This window comes from Macaca fascicularis, chromosome 15 (genome assembly GCF_037993035.2).
Source record: "Macaca fascicularis isolate 582-1 chromosome 15, T2T-MFA8v1.1".
Classification (NCBI taxonomy): Eukaryota; Metazoa; Chordata; class Mammalia; order Primates; family Cercopithecidae; genus Macaca; species Macaca fascicularis.
This window is the reverse complement of record NC_088389.1, coordinates 116,810,519-116,833,404: the sequence shown is the minus strand read 5'-3', so window position 1 is coordinate 116,833,404 and position 22,886 is coordinate 116,810,519. Positions and strand designations below refer to the sequence as shown.

Sequence of the window (22,886 nt, the reverse complement as noted above, 5' to 3'; positions counted from 1 at the left end):
TCAAACCTTATCAGTACAGAAAGTCACCCAACCACAAAAATAAACCACATGAGAAGTAGTTAAGAAAGGATTTACAAAACAACCAGGAAACAATCAATAAAAGGGCAGGATTAAGTCTTTACCTATCAACAATAAGCTTGAATATAATGAATTAAATTCCCCATTTAAAAGATATAGACTGGCTGAATGTATTTTTTAAAACCCAATGCCCAACTCTATGCTGCTACAGGAAACTCACTTCACTTATAAAGATACACGTAGAATAAAAGTGAAGAGATGAAAAAAGATATTCCATGCAAATGAAAACAAAAGTGAGCAAGAGTAGCTACATTTATATCAGACAACATAGACTTAAAGTTAAAAGTTGTAAGAAGAAACAAAGATGACCATTAGATAATAATAGAAACATCAATTCAGCACAATAATATGACAATTTTAAATATACATACACCCAACACTGGAGCACCCAGATATATAAGGGAAATATTATTAGATTTAAAGAGAGAGATAGACTGTAATGCAATAATAGTTGAGGACCTCAACATCCCACACTTAGCATTGGAAAGATCATCTAGACAGAAAATCAACAAAGAAGCATCAGATTTAAACAGCGCCACAGACCAAATGCACCTGAGAGATATTTACAGTACATTTTACTCAACAGCTGTAGAATACACATTCTTATTAGCACATGGAACATTCTCCAGGATTAACCATATGTTACGACATGAAACAAACAAAAAAGTCTTTTAAAAAATTGTAATCAAAATCATATCAACACTGGGCCAGGTGTGGTGGCTCACACCTGTAATCCCAGCACTTTCGGAGGCCAAGGCAGGTGGATTACTTGAGATCAGGAGTTCAAGACCAGCCTGGCCAACACGGGGAAGTCGTGTCTCTACTAAAAATTCAAAAATTAGCCAGGCATGATGGCAGGCACCTGTAATCTCAGCTTCTAGGAAGGCTGAGGCAGGAGAATTGCTTCAACTCGGGAGGTTGGAGGTTGCGGTGAGCCAAGATCAGGCCACTGCACTCCAGCCTGGGTGACAGAGTGAAACTCTGTCTCAAAGAACAACAACAACAAAATCATATAAAAGCTAGGTGCAGTGGCTCACACCTATAATCCCAGTACTTTGGGAGGCCCAGGTGGGCAGATCACTTGAGGTCAGGAGGGAGTTCAAGACCAGCCTGGCCAACATGGTGAAATCCGATCTCTACTAAAAAATACAAACATTAGCTGGGCGTGGTGGCATACACCTGCAATCCCAGCTATTCAGGAGGCTGAGGCAGGAGAATTGCTTGAACCCCAGAGGCAGAGGTTTCAGTGAGCCAAAATCATGCCACTGCACTGCAGCCTGGGTGCAGAGACCAGCTCAGTTGTGGAGACCCTAACTCAGCGACGCTAGAGGAATTAAAGACACACACGCAGAAATATAGGGTGTGGAGTGGGAAATCAGGGGGCTGACAGCCTTCAGAGCTGAGAGCCACAAACAGAGCTTTATCCACATATTTATTGACAGCAAGCCAGTGATAAGCATTGTTTCTATAGATTATAGATTAACTAAAATGGGAAACAAATGGATAGGCCAAAACAAAGGGATGAGTCTGGCTAGTTATCTGCAGCAGGAACCTGTCCTTAAGGCACAGATCGCTCATGCTATTGTTTGTGGCTTAGGAACACCTTAAGTGGTTTTCCACCCTGGGTGGACCAGGTGTTCCTTGCCCTCATTTCGGTAAACCCACAACCTTCAGCGTGGGCATCATGGCCATCACAAACATGTCACAGTGCTGCAGAGATTTTGTTTATGGCCAGTTTTGGGGGCAGTTTATAGCCAGATTTGGGGGCCTGTTCCCAACACTGGGTGACAGAGTAAGACTCTGTGTCAAAAAAAAAAAAAATCATATCAGGTATCTTATCTGACCACAGTGTAATAAAACTAGGCATCAACCACAAAGGGAACATTTAAAACTATACAAATATATGAAAATTAAGCCACATGCTCCCAAATGGCCAGTGGGTTGAAGAAGAAATTAACCAGGAAATCAAAAAAAATTCCTTGAAGCAAATAAAACTGGAAAGACAACATATCACTCTTTTCCATGGACCCTCAGAGGCATTCAGCTGCTTCAAGATGAAGCTGAGCATCTCCTTCCCAGTCACTGACTGCCAGAAACTCACTGAAGAGAACGCAAACTTCATACTTTTTATGAGAAGCCTATGGCCACAGAAGTTGCTGCTGACTCTCTGGGTGAAGAATGGAAGGGTTATGTGGTCCACATCAGTGGTGGGAATGACAAACAAGGTTTCCTCATGAAGGAGGGTGTCATGACCCATGGCCGTGTCCACCTGCTACTGAGTAAGGTCCTGTTACAGACCAAGGAGAACTGGAGAAAGAAAGAAAGAAAATCAGTTTGTGGTTGCATTGTGGATGCCAATCTGAGCATTCTCAACTTGGTTATTGTAAAAAAAAGGAGAGAAAGATATTCCTGGACTGACTGATACTATGGTGCCTCGTCACCTGGGGCTCAAAAGAGCTAGCAGAATCCTCAAACTTTTCCATCTCTCTAAAGAAAATGATGTCTGCCAGTATCTTGTAAGAAAGCCCTTAAACAAAGAAAGTGAGAAACCTCAGACTAAAGCACCCAAGATTCAGCATCTTGTTGCTCCATGTGTCCTGCAGCACAAACGGTGGTGTATTGCTCTGAAGAAGCAGCGTACTAAGAAAAATAAGGAAGAGGCTGCAGTATACGCTAAACTTTTGTCCAAGAGCATGAAGGAGGCTAAAGAGAAGCCCCAGGAACAAACTGCCAAAAGACTCAGACTTTCCTGGCTGTGAGCTTCTGCTTCCAAGTCTGAATCCAGTCAGAAATAAGATTTTTTGAGTAACAAATAAGATCAGACTCACATCTCTCTTGACTTTTCATTGACGATAGAAAACTACATAAATGAAGAGAGGGAAAGTTAGGTCATAGAAAATGGGGATATGTATATAGTAATCCAGTCATGGATAAAATCAGATTGACTATTGTGTGGTAGCAGAAGACAAGTTCATGATAAAGGGATTCTTTTGAGGGGATGGGTGGCTCAGGAAGGGATTCTGAGCATAAGACATCCACCTCTTCAGAACGGCATGGAACTTAGGGGAAATAAATGAGAAGGACTATTAATCTTTTTTACATAGTTTATTTTGAGGAATATCACTCTTTTAAAACACTAAACACAGTTTAATACATGAAATTGCCCTTGTGAAAATGAACATGTGTTTTTTTAGAAAAGCTAACTTTTAAGGCATTGTTTTAGTGGATAGCATGTTAACATACTTCAGGAAGTTTTGTAAACTGGTGCAAATTTGCTTTAACAAAGCTTTTCAAGTCAAAAACGAAAGAAAGAAAGAAAGAAAAGAAAGAAAAGAAAGAAAGAGAGAGAGAGAGAAAGGAAGGAAGGAAGGAAGGAAGGAAGGAAAGAAAGAAAGAAAGAAAGAAAGAAAGAAAGAAAGAAAGAAAGAAAGAAAGAAAGAAAGAAAGAAAGAGAAAGAAAAGGAAGGAAGGAAGGAAGGAAGGAAGGAAGGAAGGAAGAAAGAAAGAAAGAAAGAAAGAAAGAAAGAAAGAAAGAAAGAAAGAAAGAAAGAAAGAAAGAAAGAAAGAAAGAGAGAGAGAGAAAGGGAGGAAGGGGAAGGAAGGGGAAAGAAGGAAGGAAAAGAAAGGAAAGAAAGAAGGAGAAAGAAAGAAAGAAAGAAAGAAAGAAAGAAAGAAAGAAAGAAAGAAAGAAAGAAAGAAAGAAAGAAAGAAAGAAAGAAAGAAAGAAAGAAAGAAGAGAGAGAGGAGGGAGGGAGGGAGGGGGAGAGAGAGAGAGGAATGAAGGAAGGCAGGCAGGCAGGCAGGCAGGCAACATATCAAAACTTGGCTGCACACAGTGGCTAACACCTATAATCCCTCACTCTGGAGTTTGTTGCAGGCGGATCACGAGGTTAGGAGTTCGAGACCAGCCTGGCTAACACGGTGAAACCCCATCTCTACTAAAAATATACACAAAAAATTTAGCCAGGTATAGTGGCAGGTGCTGGTAATTCCAGCTACTTGGGAGGCTGAGGCAGGAGAATTGCTTGAACCCGGGAGGCAGAGGTTGCAGTGAACCGAGATTATGCCACTGCACTCTAGCCTAGGTGACAGAGCAAGACTCCATCTCAAAAAAACAAAACAAAACAAAACAAAACCTTATGGGACCCAGCAAAAGCAGTATTAAGAGGCAAGTTTATAGCAATAATGCCTACATCTAAAAACTAGAAAGATTTCCAAGATTTCTAATAAATCACCTAATGGCACCTCAAGGAACTAGAAAAGCAAGAACCCAAAATTAGTAGAAGGAAAGAAATAACCAAACCCCATTTTAGTAGAAGGAAAGAAATAATAAAGAACAGAGCAGAAATAAACAAAATGGAGACTGAAAAAAAACACACAAAAGATAAATGAAACAAAAAGTTTGATTTTTGAAAAGATAATAAAAATCAATAAAATATTAGACTAAGAAAAAAAGAGAGACGACCCAAATACATAAAATCAAAAGCCAAAAATGAAGATATCATAATGGATGTCATAGAAATACAAAGACTCATTAGCGACAACTATGCACAATGATGTGCCAATAAATTAGAAAGCCTAGAGGAAATGGATAAATTCCTGGACACATACAACCTACCGAGAAGAAATAGAAAACCTGAACAAATCAATAACAAGTACTGAGATTGAATCACTAATAAAAAGTACTTCAACAAAGAAAAGTCCAGGACCAGATGGCTTCACTGCTGAGTTCTACCAAACCTTTAAAGAATTTTTTTTTTTGAAACATAGTCTTGCTCTGTTGCCCAGGTCTGAGTGCAATGGTATGGTCCCAGCTCACTGCAATCTCTGCCTCTCAGATTTAAGTGATTCTCCTGTCTCAGCTTCCTGAGTAGCTGGGACTAGAGGCGCATGCCACCACACCCAGCTTAGTTTTGTATTTTTAGTAGAGATGGGGTTTTGCCATGTTGGCCAGCCTGGTCTGGAATTCCTGACCTCAGGTGATCCACCCTCCTCAGCCTCCCAAGGTGCTGGGATTACAGGAGTGAGCCACTGCACCCGGCCAAACCTTTAAATGATTAATACCAATTTTTCTTATACTCCAAAATGTTGAAGCAGAGAGAATTCTTCTTAACTCATTCTATGAGGCCAGCATGACCCTGATTCCAGAATCAACACAATAAACAAAGAAAACTACAGGCCAGTATCACTGATGAACACAGACACAAACATCTTCAACAAAATACTAGCAAACCAAATCCAATAACATATCAAAAAGATAATATGCAGTGATCACACGGAATGTATCCAGGAAAGGAAAAATGGTTCAACATATCCATATCAATAAATGTTATATATTGCATCAATAGAATTAAGGACAAAAAGCATATTATCATCTCAATAGATGCAAAACAAGCTTCTGATAAAACACAACATCCCTTCAAGATTAAAACCCTTAATAAATTAGGTATAGAAAGAAAGTACCTCAGCATAAATAAGGCAACCCTCAGCTAACATCTCACTGAATAGGGAAAAACTAAAAGATTTTCCTGTAAGAATTGGAACAAGTCAAAGTTGCCAGCCGGGCACAGTGGCTCACACCTGTAGTCTCAGCACTTTGGGAGGCTGAGGCGGGCAGATCACTTGAGCCCAGGAGTTTGAGACCAGCCTGGCCAATATGGTGAAATCCTGTCTCTACTAAAAATACAAAAAATTATCCAAGTGTGCTGGCACACCTGTAGTCCCAGCTGCTTGGGAGGCTGAGGCACAAGAATTGCTTGAACCCAGGAGGCAGAGGTTGCAGTGAGCTGAGATTGGGCCGTTGCACTCCAGCCTGGGTGACAGAGTGAGACTCTATCTCAAAAAAAATAAAAATTAAAATGACAAGATTGCTCACTTTGATCACTCTTATTCAACATAGTACTGGAAGTCCTAGCCAGAGCAATAAGGCAAGAAAAAGAAATAAAGGGCATCCAAGTGGGAAAGGAAAAAGTCAGATTGTCCCTGTTTGCAGACACCATGATTTTACATATAGAAAAACCTAAAGATTCTACCAAAAAACTTCGCACTGATAAACAAATTTAGTACAGTTGTAAGATAAAAAATTAATATACAAAAATCAGTGGTGCTCCTATATATGAAAAATTAAATAGTTGATAAAGAAATCAAGAAGGCAATCCAATTGACGACAGCTATAAAATGAAATAAAATACCTGGGTATAAATTTAACCAAGGAAGTAAAATACCTTTATAAGGAATACAAAGCACTGACGAAAAAAATTGAAGAGGATACCGAAAAAATGGAAAGACAGCTGGGTGCAGTGGCTCACTCCTGTAATTCCAGCACTTTGGGAGGCCGAGGCAAGCAGAACACTTAAGTCCAGGAGTTCCAGACCAGTCTGGACAACATGGTAAGAATCCATCTCACAAAAACTACAAAAATTAGCTAAGCGTGATGGCACATGCCTGTATTCCCAGCTACTGGAGAGACTGAGGTGGGAGGATCACTTGAGCCCAGGAGGGAGAGATTACAGTGAGCCAAGATTGCACCACTGCACTCCAGACTCCAGCCTGGGTGACTGACTGGTACCCTATCTCAAAAAAAAAAAAAAAAAAAAAAAAAAAGGAAAGCTGTCTCAAGCTCATGGATTGAAAGGATTAATATTCTTAAAATGACAGTACTCTCCCAAGTAATCTACAGATTAAGTGCAATTGCTATTAAAATAACAATGACCTTCTTCACAGAAATAGAAAAAATATCCTAAAATTTGTATGGAACCACAAAAGACCCCAAGTAGCCAAAGCAATACTGAGCAAAAGAAAAAAGCTGGAGTCATCACACTACCAGACCTCAAAATACACTACAAAGCTGGAGTAATCAAAGCAGCATGATACTGGCATGAAACAGACACATAGACCAACAGAACAAAATAGAGAACTCCCAAATTAGTCCACATATCTACAGCCAACTGATTTTTAACAGGTGCTAAGAACACTCATGGGGGAAGGGACAGTCTCTCTAAAAAATGTGTCTAGATAAACTAGATATGCATATAGAGAAGAATGAAACTAGATCCCCACCTCTCACTCTATACAAAAGTCAACTGAACATGGATCAAAGACCTAAATGTAAAACCCGAAACAATAATATTACCAGAAGAAAACATAGGAAAAATGCTTCATGACATTGGTCTGGGAGATTTTATGAATAAGACCTCAAAAGCATAGGATAAAAAGCAAAAATAAGCAAACAGAATTATATCAAACTAAAAAGCTTCTGCACAGCAAAGGAAACAATCAACAGAGTGAAAAGACAACCTACAGGATGAGAGAAAAGATGTGCACATTACTCATCTGACAGGAAATTAATATGCAGAATATACAAGGAACTGAAATATCGCAACAGCAAAATAACAAATAATCTTATTTTAAAATGGGCAAATAATAGAAATAGACACTTCTCAGAAGAAGATATATAAATGGTCAAATCCAACAAATAAATGAAAAATGCTCAAAATCACCAATCATCAAGGAAATGCAAATCAAAACCACAGTGAGGTATTATCTCACCCCAATTAGGATGACAATTTCAAAAAGACAAAAAAACAACAAATGCTGGTGAGGATGCAGATGGGGAATTTTTCTTTCTTTCCTTTTTTTTTTTTTTTTCAGAGATGGAGTCTCACTGTGTTGCCCAGGATGGTCTCGAATTCCTGGGCTCAAGTGATCCCCCTGCCTCAACCTCCTGAAGCGCTGGGATTATAGGGATGAGTCACCGCACCTGGCCAAGAAAAGGGCTCTTGTATACACTGTTTTTGAGAATGCAACCTGTACAGCCACTATGGAGAACAGTATGAAGCTCTCTTTAAAAATGACAAATAGGACCGGGAATGGTCACTCACGCCTGTATTCCCAGCACTTTGGGAGGCTGAGGTGGGTGGATCACCTGAGGTCAGGAGTTCGAGACCAGCCTGGCCAGCATGGTGAAGCCCCATTTCTACTAAAAATACAGAAATTAGCTGGGCATGGTGGTGTGTGCCTGTAATCCCAGCTACTTGAGAGGCTGAGACAGGAGAATCACTTGAACCCAGGAGGCAGAGGTTGCAGGGAGCTGAGATGGCACCATTGCACTCCAGCCTGGGTGACAAGAGGGAAATTCCATCTCAAAAAAAAGATAAATAGAACTACTGTATGATCCAGCAATCCTACTACCGGGAAGTTATCCAAGGAAAAGAAAATCTTCACATAGAAGAGACATTGGCCTCCACCTATTTATTGCAGCACTATTCACAATAGCCAAGATATGGAATCAACCTAGGTGTCCAGTAAAATAAACATATAAAGAAAAAGTGGTTTATATACCTCATGAAATACTAGGTTCTGGAGGACATACAGGTTAACCCAATAGGCAAATCTCTGCACTTGTGGAATTTATATTTTAGTGGAAAATAAAATAAAAGACAGGAAATAAATAACAATAATAAATAGCTAAATGATGTGTCAGGTAACAAGGTATATATAGCTCTATAGAACTGTCAACTTGAAATAATCAAAAGAATCAGAATTCAGTTTGAATGAGTTTATTCCAGCAAAAAAACTGGGAATAGCCATCCTGGAAATACAGACTGCAGAAAAATGAAGTCAGTGCTCCAAAATTAAAAGAAGTTTAACAGGATCAAACCTGTTCCTATAAACTTTATAAAATTAATCAGTGAAAAAGGGAGAGGGAGAAGATGAAAACAAACCAAGCTTGCAGCACATTCAGCATTAATTATTAGGTCAGCTTGTTCTCTGACCTGTTTCCTCATAGTTGTTTACTGCCCACTGCACCGGAATCACACAAACTCTGTCACAAGATTATACTTCCCCTTAGCTGTTCTAGAGATAGCAACTTAAGCATTGTGAAATATTGTTTTCCATTTGAGATATTCTTTCAGATCCTGCATACTGCAACTACTGATGCCAGCTGGTCTGTAGGATTCTATGAGAAGCTGACTCACCAACAAATGAAGTTTCCACATCCTGATGACTTCATCCCCTTACCACAATGAATCAACAGCCGCAATTTTCCAGCCCCTTGCCCTCCACAATCTCCTTAAAAATCCCAGTCCAGAACTCCCCAGAGGATATGGATTTGAGGATTCCTCTTGCCTTTCTACTTGGCTGCCCTGCAATCATTAAACTCTTTCTCTGCTGCAAACCATGCTGTCTCCGTGTATTGGTCTATTACTATGCAGCAGGCATATGAACTTGATGTTCCTGTAACAAGATTGTAATATTTTATTTGTTGAAATTTATTACTGGGCATGGTGGCTCACTCCTGTAATCCCAGCACTTTGGGAGGCAGTGGTGGGCGGATCACCTGAGGTCAAGGGTCTGAGACCAGCCTGGCTAACATGATGACACCCCATCTCCACTAAAAATACAAAAAAAATTAACCAGGCATAGTGGTGGGTGCCTCTAATCCCAGCTACTTGGGAGGCTGAGGCAGGAGAATCACTTGAACCTGGGAGGCAGAGGCTACAGTGGGTGAGATCATGCCATTGCACTCCAGCCTGGGCAGCAAGAGTGAAACTCTGTCTCAAAAAGAAAAAAGAAAAGACAAGAGAAAGGGACAGAGAGAGAGAGAGAGAGAGAAGAAAGAGAAAGAAAGATTATTTTTATGTATTTTTTTTTTTAAACAGGATCTCACTCTGTCACCCAGTCTGGAGTTCAGTGGCATAATCAGGTTCACTGCAGCCTTGACCTCCCAGGCTCAAGTGATCCTCCTACCTCAGCTACCCAAAGTGGGACTACAGTTGTATGACACCACACCTGGCTAATTTTTGTATTTTTTGCAGTTATGGGGTTTCATCATGTTGCCCAGGCTGGTCTAGAACTCCTGGACTCAAGTGACCTGACTGCCTCAGCCTCCAAAATTGCTGGGATTACAGATGTGAGCCAGGACTGTGCCTAGCCAGGATTATAAGCTTTTTCCCTCCCCTCCCCTCCCTTCCCCTCCCCTTCCCTCCCCTTTCCTTCCCTTCCTCCTCTTCCAGACAGAGTGTCACTCTGTTACCCAGATCTGAGTGCAGTGGCATGATCATAGCCCATTTCAGCCTTGAACTCCTGAGGTGGGAGAGCTCAAGCAATTCTCCCAGTTAAGCCTCCTGAGTAGCTGGTACCACAGGCGCATGCCACATCTGGTTAATTTTGAATTTTTTTTGTAGAGACAGGAGTCTTACTGTTAGATATGAGTCCTAAATTTCTTTTCAAAGAATCAATATGTCAGTGTGTTCAATTCTTTGCCTTCTACTTTTAAACTTAACTTCCTCATAAAGCAAACTTTTTCGATTACCTGCTCCACCCTGACTCATTCTGATTACCTGCTCTGTAATAACCATTTTTCCCACCAAACCAATCACCCCGTCACTCTCTTTAAATTACCCAGTTGGAATTAGTTTAGCCTGTGTGGTCTAACTCTAGCCAATTGCGGAAGGGCATAGCAGCAGGGGCCACCTGCATCAGGGATAAGAATTCTTTCCCCTCCCTTGTCCAAGTGTGCACTCACCATTGCTCCAACTGTGAGGGCGCACCCTTCTGTAGAAGTACCTTGCCTTCCTGAGAATCAAAAAGAAAATTTTATATTCAGGTGCTATTTCTTTTGTCGCACCAAAACTTTACATATAACAATTTGGGGGCTTGCCTGTGATTACGTTCCCCTCCAGGGATGGTCTCTGGTTCTCTCTCATAAGGAGGAGCACACCGCCCACTTGAGATGACTTCAGGGGTGAGAAATCAAGACCTACCCAGTGCAAGGAATAACTCGAGCTCTCAGCAATGCAGGGGACAAAAAAAAAGCCAGCCACCAAGCTTAAAGGATCCTCACATACTGCAGCAATGACTCTGTGCACAGATCAAGGAAGGAGAAGCCACGGGAGCCGGTAAAGTATTTCCTTGGTGGTGGGGACTAAGGTAAGAAAGCCGCGGGGGGTGGGGAGGGGCGGTGAAGTACTCCTTCATCAGGGTAGCATAGAGGTTAAAAAGAGGCAAGACATCCCCACTGCGGGGGATTGAACCTCACACGAACCTCCAGTAGTACAAAAGGCAAGAAATTTCCAGTGGGGAAAGTGAGCCTCATCCCAAAAGGCAAGAAATTGCCAGTGGGGGAAATTGAGCCTCACCCCACAAGCTGAAAAATTTCCAGCAAGGGAAATTGAAACTTGAACCTTACCTCAAAACCATCAAGATGAGAAATACCCCAAGCAAGACAGGGAGCAAAGGGGATAAAGATGGTAACAAAGATAGCCCCCCAGATAGCCCCCTAGGTCTCATGCTAAAACACTGGAAGGATAATGAAAGGACTGAATATAGAAAAAAGCAACAAATGATAAAATATTGCTGTCTTATTTGGACTCAGGGACCCATCTTCAAACCCTCAATCTTCTGGCTAAAGTTTGGGTCGAATGAGGATGTAACGTGTCAGCTTCTAATTCGATATGTTAATGATAAAGGTCCAGTGTCTCAAGAAGAACTAGGCTATGCCCTTTGTTGGAGGCAAGGACCAGCCCTCCTTTTTCCCTTAAATTGGGAAGAACCCAATCTAGCACCTCAAAATGAAAAGTCAGAGGAACCAGCTGTCATGCCTAAAGACTCCAGTGCATGGGATCCCCTAGACTCAGTGTGCCCCAGTCAGTGTCCCCAATCTTTCCCCTCAGACAGTGCTGCCACCTCAGATCCCATTCCAATTCCCCCACTACTCACGTTATCCTTCCTCCTTATAACCCTGACTGGGGTTACCATCCCACCAGCCTGTTCCCTCGCAACCTAAAGACCCCTCTCTAAAAGGACCCCAGCCTCCATCTGGAGGACCAAGGTCCTCATCCAGACCCCCTAAAGAGTATGGAGGAGCAGGGTTAAGGAATCCCAGAACTAAGAGGGAGGAAGGACAAGATAGGTGCTATAGATGTGGAAGAACAGGCCACTTCAAATGAGGATGTCCTAAACTAAGAAAGGAAAAAGAAGCCCTTCCACTCATGACTTTCAAGGAAGAATAAGGGGTTCAGAGGCTCTCTCTTTTATCTTGAGTCCCACCAGGAGCCCTTGATAAATTTTGAGGTTGGATCTAAATATGAGCTTAGCACCTTTTTTTTTTTTTTTTTTTTTTTTTTTTTTAGAATGAATGTTTTATTGTCATGCAGATGGCAACTGGGTTTATGTCTTCATATTTTATATTTTTGTAAATTAAAAAAATTACAAGTTTTAAATAGCCAATGGCTGGTTATGTTTTCAGAAAACATGATTAGACTAATTCATTAATGGTGGCTTCAAGCTTTTCCTTATTGGCTCCAGAAAATTCACCCACCTTTTGTCCCTTCTTAAAAAACTGGAATGTTGGCATGCATTTGACTTCACACTCTGAAGCAACATCCTGACAGTCATCCACATCTACTTCAAGGAATACCACATTGGAATACTTTTCAGAGAGGGAATGAAAGAAAGGCTTGATCATTTTGCAAGGCCCACACCACGTGGCTGAGAAGTCAACTACTACAAGTTTATCACCTGTGGTGTTCAAGGCTTCCTGAAAAGCAGCCTTGCTCTCGATCTGCTTCATCATCTTTGCTGCTGGGGTCTGAGGAGCGGCTGTAAGGACCGATGGAAATGGATCCAAAGCCAGCTTATCACCTTTTTAGTCAACTCAGGGACTGCCTGCTCCTCTGTTTGTTTCCCTCCCGTCTAATGTTGTCTCCTCCTCAGAGGAACTTTTAGTCTCTGGGGTAAAAGGGGAAGGATTTAGAGCAAAAATTTTAGAAAGCACAGAAGTTAGATACCAGGATCGTTAGCTTATATTCAGTTCTTGTTAATCCCTGAAGCAGGAACTAATTTACTGGGGAGGAATTTAATGTTAAAGTTAGGCATAGGTCTACAAGTCAGCCCAAGAGGATTCCTCACCTCATTAAACCTACTCACCACTACAGATGAAAGATATATTAATCCTAATATCTGGTCCGAAGAAGAAAACCGAGGGAAACTCCAAGTCCCTCTGATCCACATCAAGCTAAAAATCCTGGGAGAAGTAGTAAGAAGGAAGCAATACCCTATTCCCCTAGAAGGTAGGATAGGGTTAAAACCTATAATCAAAGGGCTTATTAAGGATGGGCTTCTCGAGCCCTGTATGTCCCCTTATAACACCCCAATACTGCCAGTCCATATAATCATCAATGGTTTACTGTAATAGATTTGAAGGATGCTTTTTGGGCATGTTCCCTCACTGAAGATAGCTGAGATATATTTGCTTTTGAGTGGGAGGATCCCCACTCAGGGCGGAAACAACAATATCGATGGACAGTCTTACCCCAAGGGTTCACAGACTCCCCTAATCTTTTCGGCCACATTTTAGAACAAGTACTAGAAAAAGTTGTCATCCCAGAACAAATATGCCTTCCAGAACAAATATACCTTCTTCAGTACATGGACGACATTCTCATATCTGATGAAGATATAGAGAAGGTAACTGACTTCTCTACGCATATTCTTAACCATCTGCAGTTTGAGAGGCTACGAGTCTCAAAAAGAAAGCTTCAGTATGTAGAGCCCGAAGTTAAATATTTAGGCCACTTAATAAGTGCAGGCAAGTGAAGAATATGGCCTGAATGAATCGAGGGAATCGTGTCCTTACCCTTGACTAAACAAGAACTCGGGAACTTTTTAGAGTTAGTCGGATACTGTCGCTTATGGATTGACTCATATGCACTGCACAGTAAACTGTTATATCAAAAACTTGCCCAGGAGAAGCCTAACCATCTCCCGTGGACTTCTGAGGAAGGTGATCAAGTCAAGAAGCTGAAGGAAAGGCTCATAACTGCCCCTGTTTTAGCCTTACCATCCCTAGAAAAGCCATTCTACATTTCTGTTAATGTGGACAGTGGGGTAGCTTTAGGAGGGCTGACTCAAGAACACGGAGGCTGCCAGCAGCCCGTAGCCTTCCTATCAAAGGTCTCAGGCCCAGTCACTTATGGATGGCCTCAATGCATCGCGGCTACAGCAATACTAGTCAAGGAAAGCAGAAAGTTAACCTTTGGAGGAAAATTGACAGTAAGCAAGTCGCACCAAGTTAGAACTATCTTAAACCAAAGAGCAGGGAGATGGCTTACTGACGCCAGAATCTTTAAGTATGAGGCCATTCTGTTAGAAAAGGATGATTTAACATTGACCACTGATAATTCACTCAACCTAGCAAGTTTCCTGACAAGAAATCCAAATCTAAGGAAGGAACATACATGTTTAGATTTCATTGATTACCATACAAAGGTTTGACCAGACCCAGGAGACACCCCCTTCCAGACTGGATGGCACTTATTCATAGATGGTTCCTCCGGGTGATTGAGGGAAAAAGACACAATGGGTATTCAGTGATTGATGGAGAAACTCCTGTAGAAATAGAGCCAGGAAAATTGCCCAACACTTGGTCTGTTCAAATGTGTGAGCTGTTTGCACTCAGCCAAGCCTTAAAGTACTTACAGAACCATGAAGGAACCATCTATACCAATTCTGAGTTAATTTGGACTAAACAAGGTCTTATTAATAGCAAAGGATAATTGAAATCCCAAACTTACAAGGTTTTCAACAAAAGTAAAGTTTGCTAAAAGTTAACAGTGTAACATGTATTATCCTAACTTCTAATCTTATGGCCTTAGGCAGTCTAGTCCACAGACATGAAGGAAGTTTGCTTTGGAAAAGAATGGTTATCATCTTTGGGGAAAAAAAAGGAGGGAGGGTGGGAGGAGAATTTACATAAAAAGAATGTTATATGGTACATTCTTGTCCTAAAATAAATTAACTGGTTGTTTAAAGAAAGGGACATTTGCAACAAGTCAGAAAGTTGAGGCATGTCAACGAATTGTCTGTGAAAGTCGTGAAAAAAAAAAGTGTGTTATAAAAGGGAATTTATGCAAGAAATGTTGTATAATGTAACAGTAATTAGGACTCCTGAATATAAAACTATTGAAGAAACAGTTTATATGCAAGGTGTATAAGGAAAGTAAAATATACTTTTAGTAAAAGGATTATAAGGAGGCATAAGAATGTGGATTTTTACCTACATTAAAAGGTTAAAAAAAAAACTTTGTTTTGAAGGTTTAAGCAAGTTTTAAAATGTTAATTATAAAGGAAATTCTGTGTGTAAACATATTGGCTAAAGTTAAAAGGGTATCATCCAGTTTTTCTGTGAACTGGACATTAAAATAAAAGCACAATGGATTTTTCTTAAAGCACTAACCTGCTCTTTAACAAAAATTATAAAAGGTTAAAAAGAGTCTATAAAAATCTTACCTTATGGTTAGATGTTAAAATTAGATAAATATGTCTACATGATTTTATTAAAATTGATTGTAACATTAATAACATACTAATACAAAGTCGAAATTTAGCTTATCAGGTATAAAAATCATACAGGAAGCGTTATCAAATATAAAATGGTGTTTGACTTTCTTTGGTCTAAAAACTAATACAAATAGGTGCTAAAGGAAATTTCTCAGTAAGAAGGCACCAAGGGCTATAAAGTCCACTGCTAATATCCCTACATTTAAAACAAAAGATGAATTTCTTAGAAATCATTTACTTGGTTTATCTTCCACTTTCCTTTCCCTCAAAACTGAAGTCTTTTAGCACAGGTACCACTCCTAGAATCTCCAGTAAACCAGCACCAGCCTGAGGATCACGTTCTCATCAAAGGGTGGAAAGAAGGAAAACTCGAGCCACCTGGGAAGGACCCTACCTTGTGCTGCTAACCACGGAGACTGCCGTTCGTACAGCAGAAAGAGGATGACACATTACACCCGAGTCAAGAAAGCCCTGGCTGGGCTCATGCCTGTAATCCCAGCACTTTGGGAGGCCAAGGTGGGCAGATCACAAGGTCAGGAGATCAAGACCATCCTGGCTAACACGGTGAAACCCCATCTCTACTAAAAATACAAAAAAAAAAAAAAAAATTAGCCAGGTGTGGTGGTGGGTGCCTGTAGTCCCGGCTACTTGGGAGGCTGAGGCAGGGGAATGGTGTGAACCCTGCAGGCGGAGCTTGCAGTGAGCCAAGTTCCCGCCACTGCACTGTAGCCTGGGCAACAGAGCTAGACTCTGTCTCAAAAAAAAGAAAAGAAAAAGGAAAAACAAAGCGCCAAACCCCCTCTAGAGTCATGGGCCATGGTCCCAGGGGAAAACCCTACCAAACTAAAGCTAAGAACAATTTAACTCCCTTTCATCTATTCAAATACTCTTGCTTCTTTCCTCGCTCTATTGCTGACCATCTAGTTATAACATAAGCAAGTCAATTTTGCCTCAAACTATTGCATTTGATACTTGCTTTGTTATACCTTGTGGGGACTTGCCAAGTCAAAGACAGCTCTCTACTTCAGAAAAGTACCTCTGTCTCTCCTGACTCTCCCCAGACTGGGCCTTAGTAAATTGGGACCATTTAATCTGGGGAGATTTCAATAAAGACCCCAGTGCCAACCAGGAGTCTTGCCCCCCGATGTAGAGCTTTCATGCCATAGTTGGTCCAACGTTCTGTGGACCACTAAAGAGCAAGGATGGACTGCCCCAACTGGTTTTTGTAATTTCCTAAAACCATGCATTCATTTTACTAGAGGATCATAAAAGTTAAACACTTAAAACAAACTTTGGCAATTAAGACAGGATACCAAGATGCAAATGCCTGGTTGGACTGGATCAAATATTCCGTCCACACATTAAACAAAAGCAATTGTTATGCTTGTGCACACAGCAGGCCAGAGGCCCAGACTGTCCCCTTTCCACTAGGGTAATCCTCCAGTCGACCATGTGTAGGCTGCATGGTAGCCCTTTTCCAGGATTCTACAGCCTGGAGTAATAAGTTGTGCCAAGCTCTCTCTCTGCTATACCCCAAAGTCTGGCACCCTGCGGGTCAGCCCCCAAGGGCCATCCAGCTTCCATCTCCCAACACTAAGTTCACTTCATGTCTCTCACGACAGGGAGGAAACTTAGCATTCCTTGGAGACCTGAAGGGATGCAGTGAGCTTAAGAATTTTCAAGAGCTTATCAATCAGTCAGCCCTTATTCATCCCCGAGCAGATGTGTGGTGGTATTGTGATGGACCTTTACTGGACACTCTGCCAATAACTGAAGTGGCATTTGTGCTTTAGTTCAATTGGCTATCCCTTTTGCCAAGGCATTTCATCAACCAGAGGAAGGAAAAATAAGACATCGTAAAGCGAGGGAAGCCCCTTATGGGTCTTTCAACTCTCATGTTTATTTAGACACAATTAGAGTCCCATGGGGGAATACCAGATCAATTTAAAGCCTGAAATCAAATAGCTGCAGGATTTGAGTCAATATTTTGGTAGGTGACAATAAAAATGTAGATTGGATAAACTACATCTACTACAACAGCGATTTATTAACTACACTAGAGATGTTGTTAAAGGAATAGTTGAACAATTAGAGGATACTAGCCAGATGGCTTGGGAAAATAGGCTAGCCTTAGACATGATATTAACAGAAAGAGGAGGAGTTTGCATCATGATTAAAACTCAATGTTGCACCTTCATCCCAAACAACACTGCCCCAATGGAAGTATAACAAGGGCATTGTAAGGTCTGATTGCTCTATCCAATGAGTTAGCCAGCAACTCGGGGTAAATGATCCCTTTACAGGATGGCTAGAAAAGTGGTTTGGTAAATGGAAAGCAATAATAGTCTAAATTCTTACTTCCCTCGCAGCCATAATAGGTGTACTTACTCTTGTTGGGTGCTGTGTCATACCATGCATCGGTGGGTTGATGCAGAGGCTCATAAAAATGGCACTTAATAAAACCTCCCTTAACTATCCTCCACCTTATCCAGAGAAGCTTCTTCTTTTGGAAAATCAAGCAAAACAACTAAGCCAAGGCATGCTAAAAAAAGTTTGAAAAGAAAGCTGTAAGGAAATACAAGGGGAGGGGTTGTTAGATATGGGTCCTAAATTTCTTTTCAAAGAATCAATATGTCAGTATGTTCAATTATTTGCCTTCTACTTTTAAACTTAACTTCCTCATATAGCAACCTTTTGTGATTACTTACTCCACCCTGACTCATTCCGATTACCTGCTCTGTCGTAACCATTTTTCCCATCAAACCCCTCACCCCATCACTCTCTTTAAATTACCCACTCAGAATTAGTTTAGCCTGTGCGGTCTAACCCTAGCCAATAAGGGAATGACACAGCAGCAGGGGCCATGTGCGTCAGGGATAAGAATTCCTTCCCCTCCCTTGTCCAAGTGTGCACTCACCATTGCTCCATCTGTAAGGGCACACCCTTCTATAGAAGTACCTTGCCTTCCTGAGAATCAAAAAGAAAATTTTTATTCGAGTGCTATTTCTTTTGTGGCACCGAAACTTTATATATAACATCACTATGTTACCAAAGCTGGTCTCAAATTCCTGGGCTCAAGAAATCCTCCCACCTTGACCTTCCAAAGTGCTGGGATTATAGGGTAAACCACCATGCCCAGCCTATAAGCCACTGTGCCGGCAAAATTTTCCATAGAAAGCTGATTTATGGGTTATAAATTACTTATGATTTGTTTTCCTTTCCATACAGCTTGTTTTCATTTTCTTCCCAACTTAAGAGTATATTTAACGTTCCTTCTTAGACAATGTGCTAGTCATAAGCCTTAGTGTGAGAGAGTTAAGAGGAAAGGTAATCTATAATGAAGATCAACAGTCAAGAGGAAAGGGGTCTTCTCTGGAGCCCATTAGTCACTTACAACATTTTACAAAACCATATAGATAAAGAAGAAGGTTAATCTATGATGAGAGAAACAAAGGCTACAGCTGCCTAGGTTATAGCTGCTTAGGTTACAGCTGCCTGTCAAGTGACTCAGGCTCCATAAGCACGTTCCTTTAAGGTCCAAAAAATTTAAAGTTCCAACAGTTTAGATGTTGAATTCTTTTTACAAGACAAAAAAATACACCAGGTAAAATGTTAGATTACAATTTAAATGGGTGGACAGGGCTGGGTGTGGTGGCTCACACTTATAATTCCAGAACTTTGGGAGGCAGAGATGGGCGGATCACCTGAGTTTGGGAGTACAAGACCAGCCTGGCCAACATGGAGAAACACCATCTCTACTAAAAATTCAAAAAAATTAGCTGGGTGTAGTGATGGGCACCTGTAATCCCAGCTACTCAGGAGGCTGAGGCACGAGAATCGCTTGAACCTGGGAGGTGGAGGTTGCAGTGAGCTGAGATCACACCACTGCACTCCAGCCTGGGCAACAGAGCGAGACTCCGTCTCAAAAAGATAAATAAATAAAATAAATACATACATAAATAAATCGGTAGTCAGAATAGGCTGCCTTGAGAATGTGACCTTTCAGCAAAGACATGAAAGGAAAGAGGAAGTGACCAATATAGACATCTAAGAGAACCTGTTTTAGGCTGAGAGAACACCCAGGGCAAAGCCCTGAGGCTTTGTGATGGAAGAATTGCAAGGCTAGTATAGCCAGGGTGCAATGTGCGTGTATGGGAGGGAGTGTAATGAAAAAAATAGTTTTCACTCTATTCTCACATTCAATGCAGCACATTTCTGTGACCAGATAAGTGGAAGTTGGTGATTTCCCCACATACCAAGTATTGGAGCTTAGAAAATAATGCCCCAAGTTGTGGCACTTTGGCATGGCTGAGTACTTTTAAGGGGGAAATTGAAAGGGCTTAGAAATAAATCTCAGAACCAAGGACTGTCTGATTTTCTCTTGCCTCACCCCACCACCCTCACCCATCTACAGGCAGGGAGGGACTTTCTCTAAACTTCCTCTATCTGATTAAGGGAAGTTTCTGCAGAAGAAATGCAATTGTCTTAGACCCCCTCCTTGGAATCTACACTAACTAGAGAAGATGAACTTGTGTCTCAGGAGAGCCCAGGACAATGTACCTGGACAGGTTTTTTCGTTGTTGTTGTTGTTTGTTTTTTTTCTAGACAGAGTCTCACTTTGTTGCCCAGGCTGGAGAACAGTAATGCAATCACAGCTCACTGCAGCCTCAACCTCCCTGGGTTCAGGTGATCCTCCCACCTCAGTCTGCTGAGTAGCTGGGACCACAGGTGTGTGCCACCACGCCTGGTTAACCTTTTATATTTTTTGTAGAGATGGGGTTTTGCCATGTTGCCCAGACAGGTCTCAAATTCTTGGGCTCAAGTAATCCTCAGGCCTCAGCCTCCCAAAGTATTGGGGTTATAGGTGTGAGCCACCACATCTGATTGGACAGACTTTTCACCTATTTTTTAAAACCATTTTTCTAGTCGGAAAGACTTTTTATCTGTATAAGAAGAAAACTTTTGCTTGCCACACACTTACTCTACCATCACCTTTCAATGACTTTGGTCACCACCTCCCCATCAGAGGCCCCGGTTTCTTTCTGTAGCTCAGGGTCCTATTTAAGCTTCAGCCATTTGGCCCTTCTTTGAGTTTCATACTTTGTTTGCCTCTCGCTAGCTTGCAAGTTGATAAATCGATATGTCTTTTCTCCTGTTAATCTATTGTCAGTTTGTTTTATAGATTCAAACTATCAAAACTTCTGAGGGTATAAATTTCCTTCTGCCTTTACAGAAGCAATTATATCAACTTGGTGTCCTATAATTCATTTCAATTCTATCCACCTGGCAATAGTGTCAGATCCCACAGGTGAGGGCTCAGCCCTACAAGCTTGCCCCCACTTCAGATAGCAATCATGAGTCAAAGCCACCCATACTTCTGACTAACGGGTTTCTGAGGTTCCCGTGTCCCCAGTAGCCCAGAGAACTCAGGAAAACACGTTTACTGATTTATTATAAATGATATTATAAGGTATACAGATGAACAGCCAGATGAAGAGGTACACAGGGCAAGGTTGGGGGGCAGGGCACAGAGCTTCCATGCCCTCTCTAGGTGAGCCAATGTCCAGCACCTACATGTGTTCAACTATAGGGACTCTCTCATCAAATCCTTTTGTTCAAGACTACTTAGAGAGCTTGATCTCCGGCCCTCTCCTCCCCTTCACAGAGGTCAGTGGGTGAAGCTCAAAGTTCTAACCCTCTATTCCTCCAATCACTTGGTCTTTCTGGTGATTAGCCCCCATGCTGAGGCTATGTAGGGCCCCCACCCTAAATCATCTCATTAGCATAAACTCAGGAGTTTAGGGGCTCATTATGAACACGGAAAGACACTTCTATCACTCAGGAAATTTCAAGGATTTTAAGAGCTCTATGACAGAAACTGGGGACAAAGGCCAAATATATTTTATATTATACCACTGGGGTAAGAGGAATAAGGGCTGAGATCAGTAGGTAAAGGGAAAGGCCTTGAGCCATTGAAGGACTTTGGTTTTTGCTACCAGAGAAGTTGGGAGCCAGTGAAGTGTTTTGAGGGGGAGCTCAGTCTGGCTTTTAACATGCATTTTCTGGCTACTGTGTCAAGAGTAGATTGAAGGAGCCAGGCACAGTGGCTCACGCCTGTAATCCCAGCACTTTGGAAGGCCGAGGCAAGTGCATCACCTGAGGTTGGGAGTTCGAGACCAGCCTGACCAACATGGAGAAACCCCATCTCTACTAAAAATACAAAATTAGCTGGGTGTGGTGGCTCATGCTTGTAATCCCAGCTACTCGGGGGACTGAGGTGGGAGAATCGCTCGAACCCAGGAGGCGGAGGTTGTGGTGAGTCGAGATCATGCCATTGCACTCCATCCTGGGCAACAAGAGTGAAACTCCATCTCAGAAAAAAAAAAAGAGTAGATTGGAGGACAAGGTGGAAGTAAGTGATAGTGGTGAGCATCTGGCCGGAAGCAGAGAAAGTGGTGATAAGTTACTGGACTCCGGACAGATTTGAAGGAGGAACCAACCTAACTTGCTAACAACGTGGATAAAAACCACTGGCATTTAAGCATTAGAGCTCTAAAAACGGAAAACCAAACCAAACCAAACCAAACCAAAGAAAACAAACCACTGGGGAAAAAATTCGGCTGATAAAACTGTGAATATAATTCCTGTATTTCTGACTCCATGGCTGCACAGAAAAAAAGCACTGGGTTTGTTAAAAGTTGACTTGTCAAGATGTACTACAATGTTAATTTCAAGATAGAATTACAAGAATGTCAAGATGTATTACATGTATTACAATGTTAATTTCAACATAGAATCACAAGAATTTCAAGATGTATTACATGTATTACAATGTTAATTTCAACATAGAATCACAAGAATGTCAAGATGTATTACATGTATTACAATGTTAATTTCAACATAGAATCACAAGAATTTCAAGATGTATTACATGTATTACAATGTTAATTTCAACATAGAATCACAAGAATTTCAAGATGTATTACATGTATTACAATGTTAATTTCAACATAGAATCACAAGAATGTCAAGATGTATTACATGTATTACAATGTAAATTTCAACATAGAATCACAAGAATGTCAAGATGTATTACATGTATTACAATGTTAATTTCAACATAGAATCACAAGAATTTCAAGATGTATTACATGTATTACAATGTTAATTTCAAGATAGAATCACAAGAATATCAAGATGTATCACATGTATTACAATGTAAATTTCAAGATAGAATTACAAGAATGTCAAGATGTATCACATGTACTACAATGTTAATTTCAAGATAGAATTAGAAGAATGTCAAGATGTAGTACATGTATTACAATGTTAATTTCAAGATAGAATCACAAGAATTTCAAGATGTATTACAATGTTAAGCTCAAGATAGAAAATATATTGTAACATATGAGGCAGTATTAATGTCCTCTGAGCATAGCTTAACAGTATATAGCAGCCTTTGCCCT

General features: G+C 41.0%; 1 long non-coding RNA gene and 2 pseudogenes across 3 annotated transcripts in view; 1 reads left to right on the top strand and 2 right to left on the bottom strand.

The window, feature by feature from the left end:
- LOC135967479 (uncharacterized) overlaps nucleotides 1–22,886 on the bottom strand; it is a 45,582-nt gene that overhangs the window by 20,211 nt on the left and 2,485 nt on the right. For 2 of the 3 annotated variants that reach the window (XR_012424834.1, XR_012424833.1), the window contains exons 2-4: nucleotides 18,338–18,387; nucleotides 17,809–17,985; nucleotides 10,607–10,656 (exon numbers count right to left, since the gene is read on the bottom strand). This is a non-coding gene — a long non-coding RNA (uncharacterized lncRNA). The remainder of the gene's footprint in view (nucleotides 1–10,606; nucleotides 10,657–17,808; nucleotides 17,986–18,337; nucleotides 18,388–22,886) is intronic. The other variant, XR_012424835.1, reaches the window with a different exon arrangement.
- On the top strand, nucleotides 2,133–2,873 carry LOC102144103 (small ribosomal subunit protein eS6-like; annotated as a pseudogene).
- On the bottom strand, nucleotides 12,249–12,700 carry LOC102144480 (thioredoxin pseudogene; annotated as a pseudogene).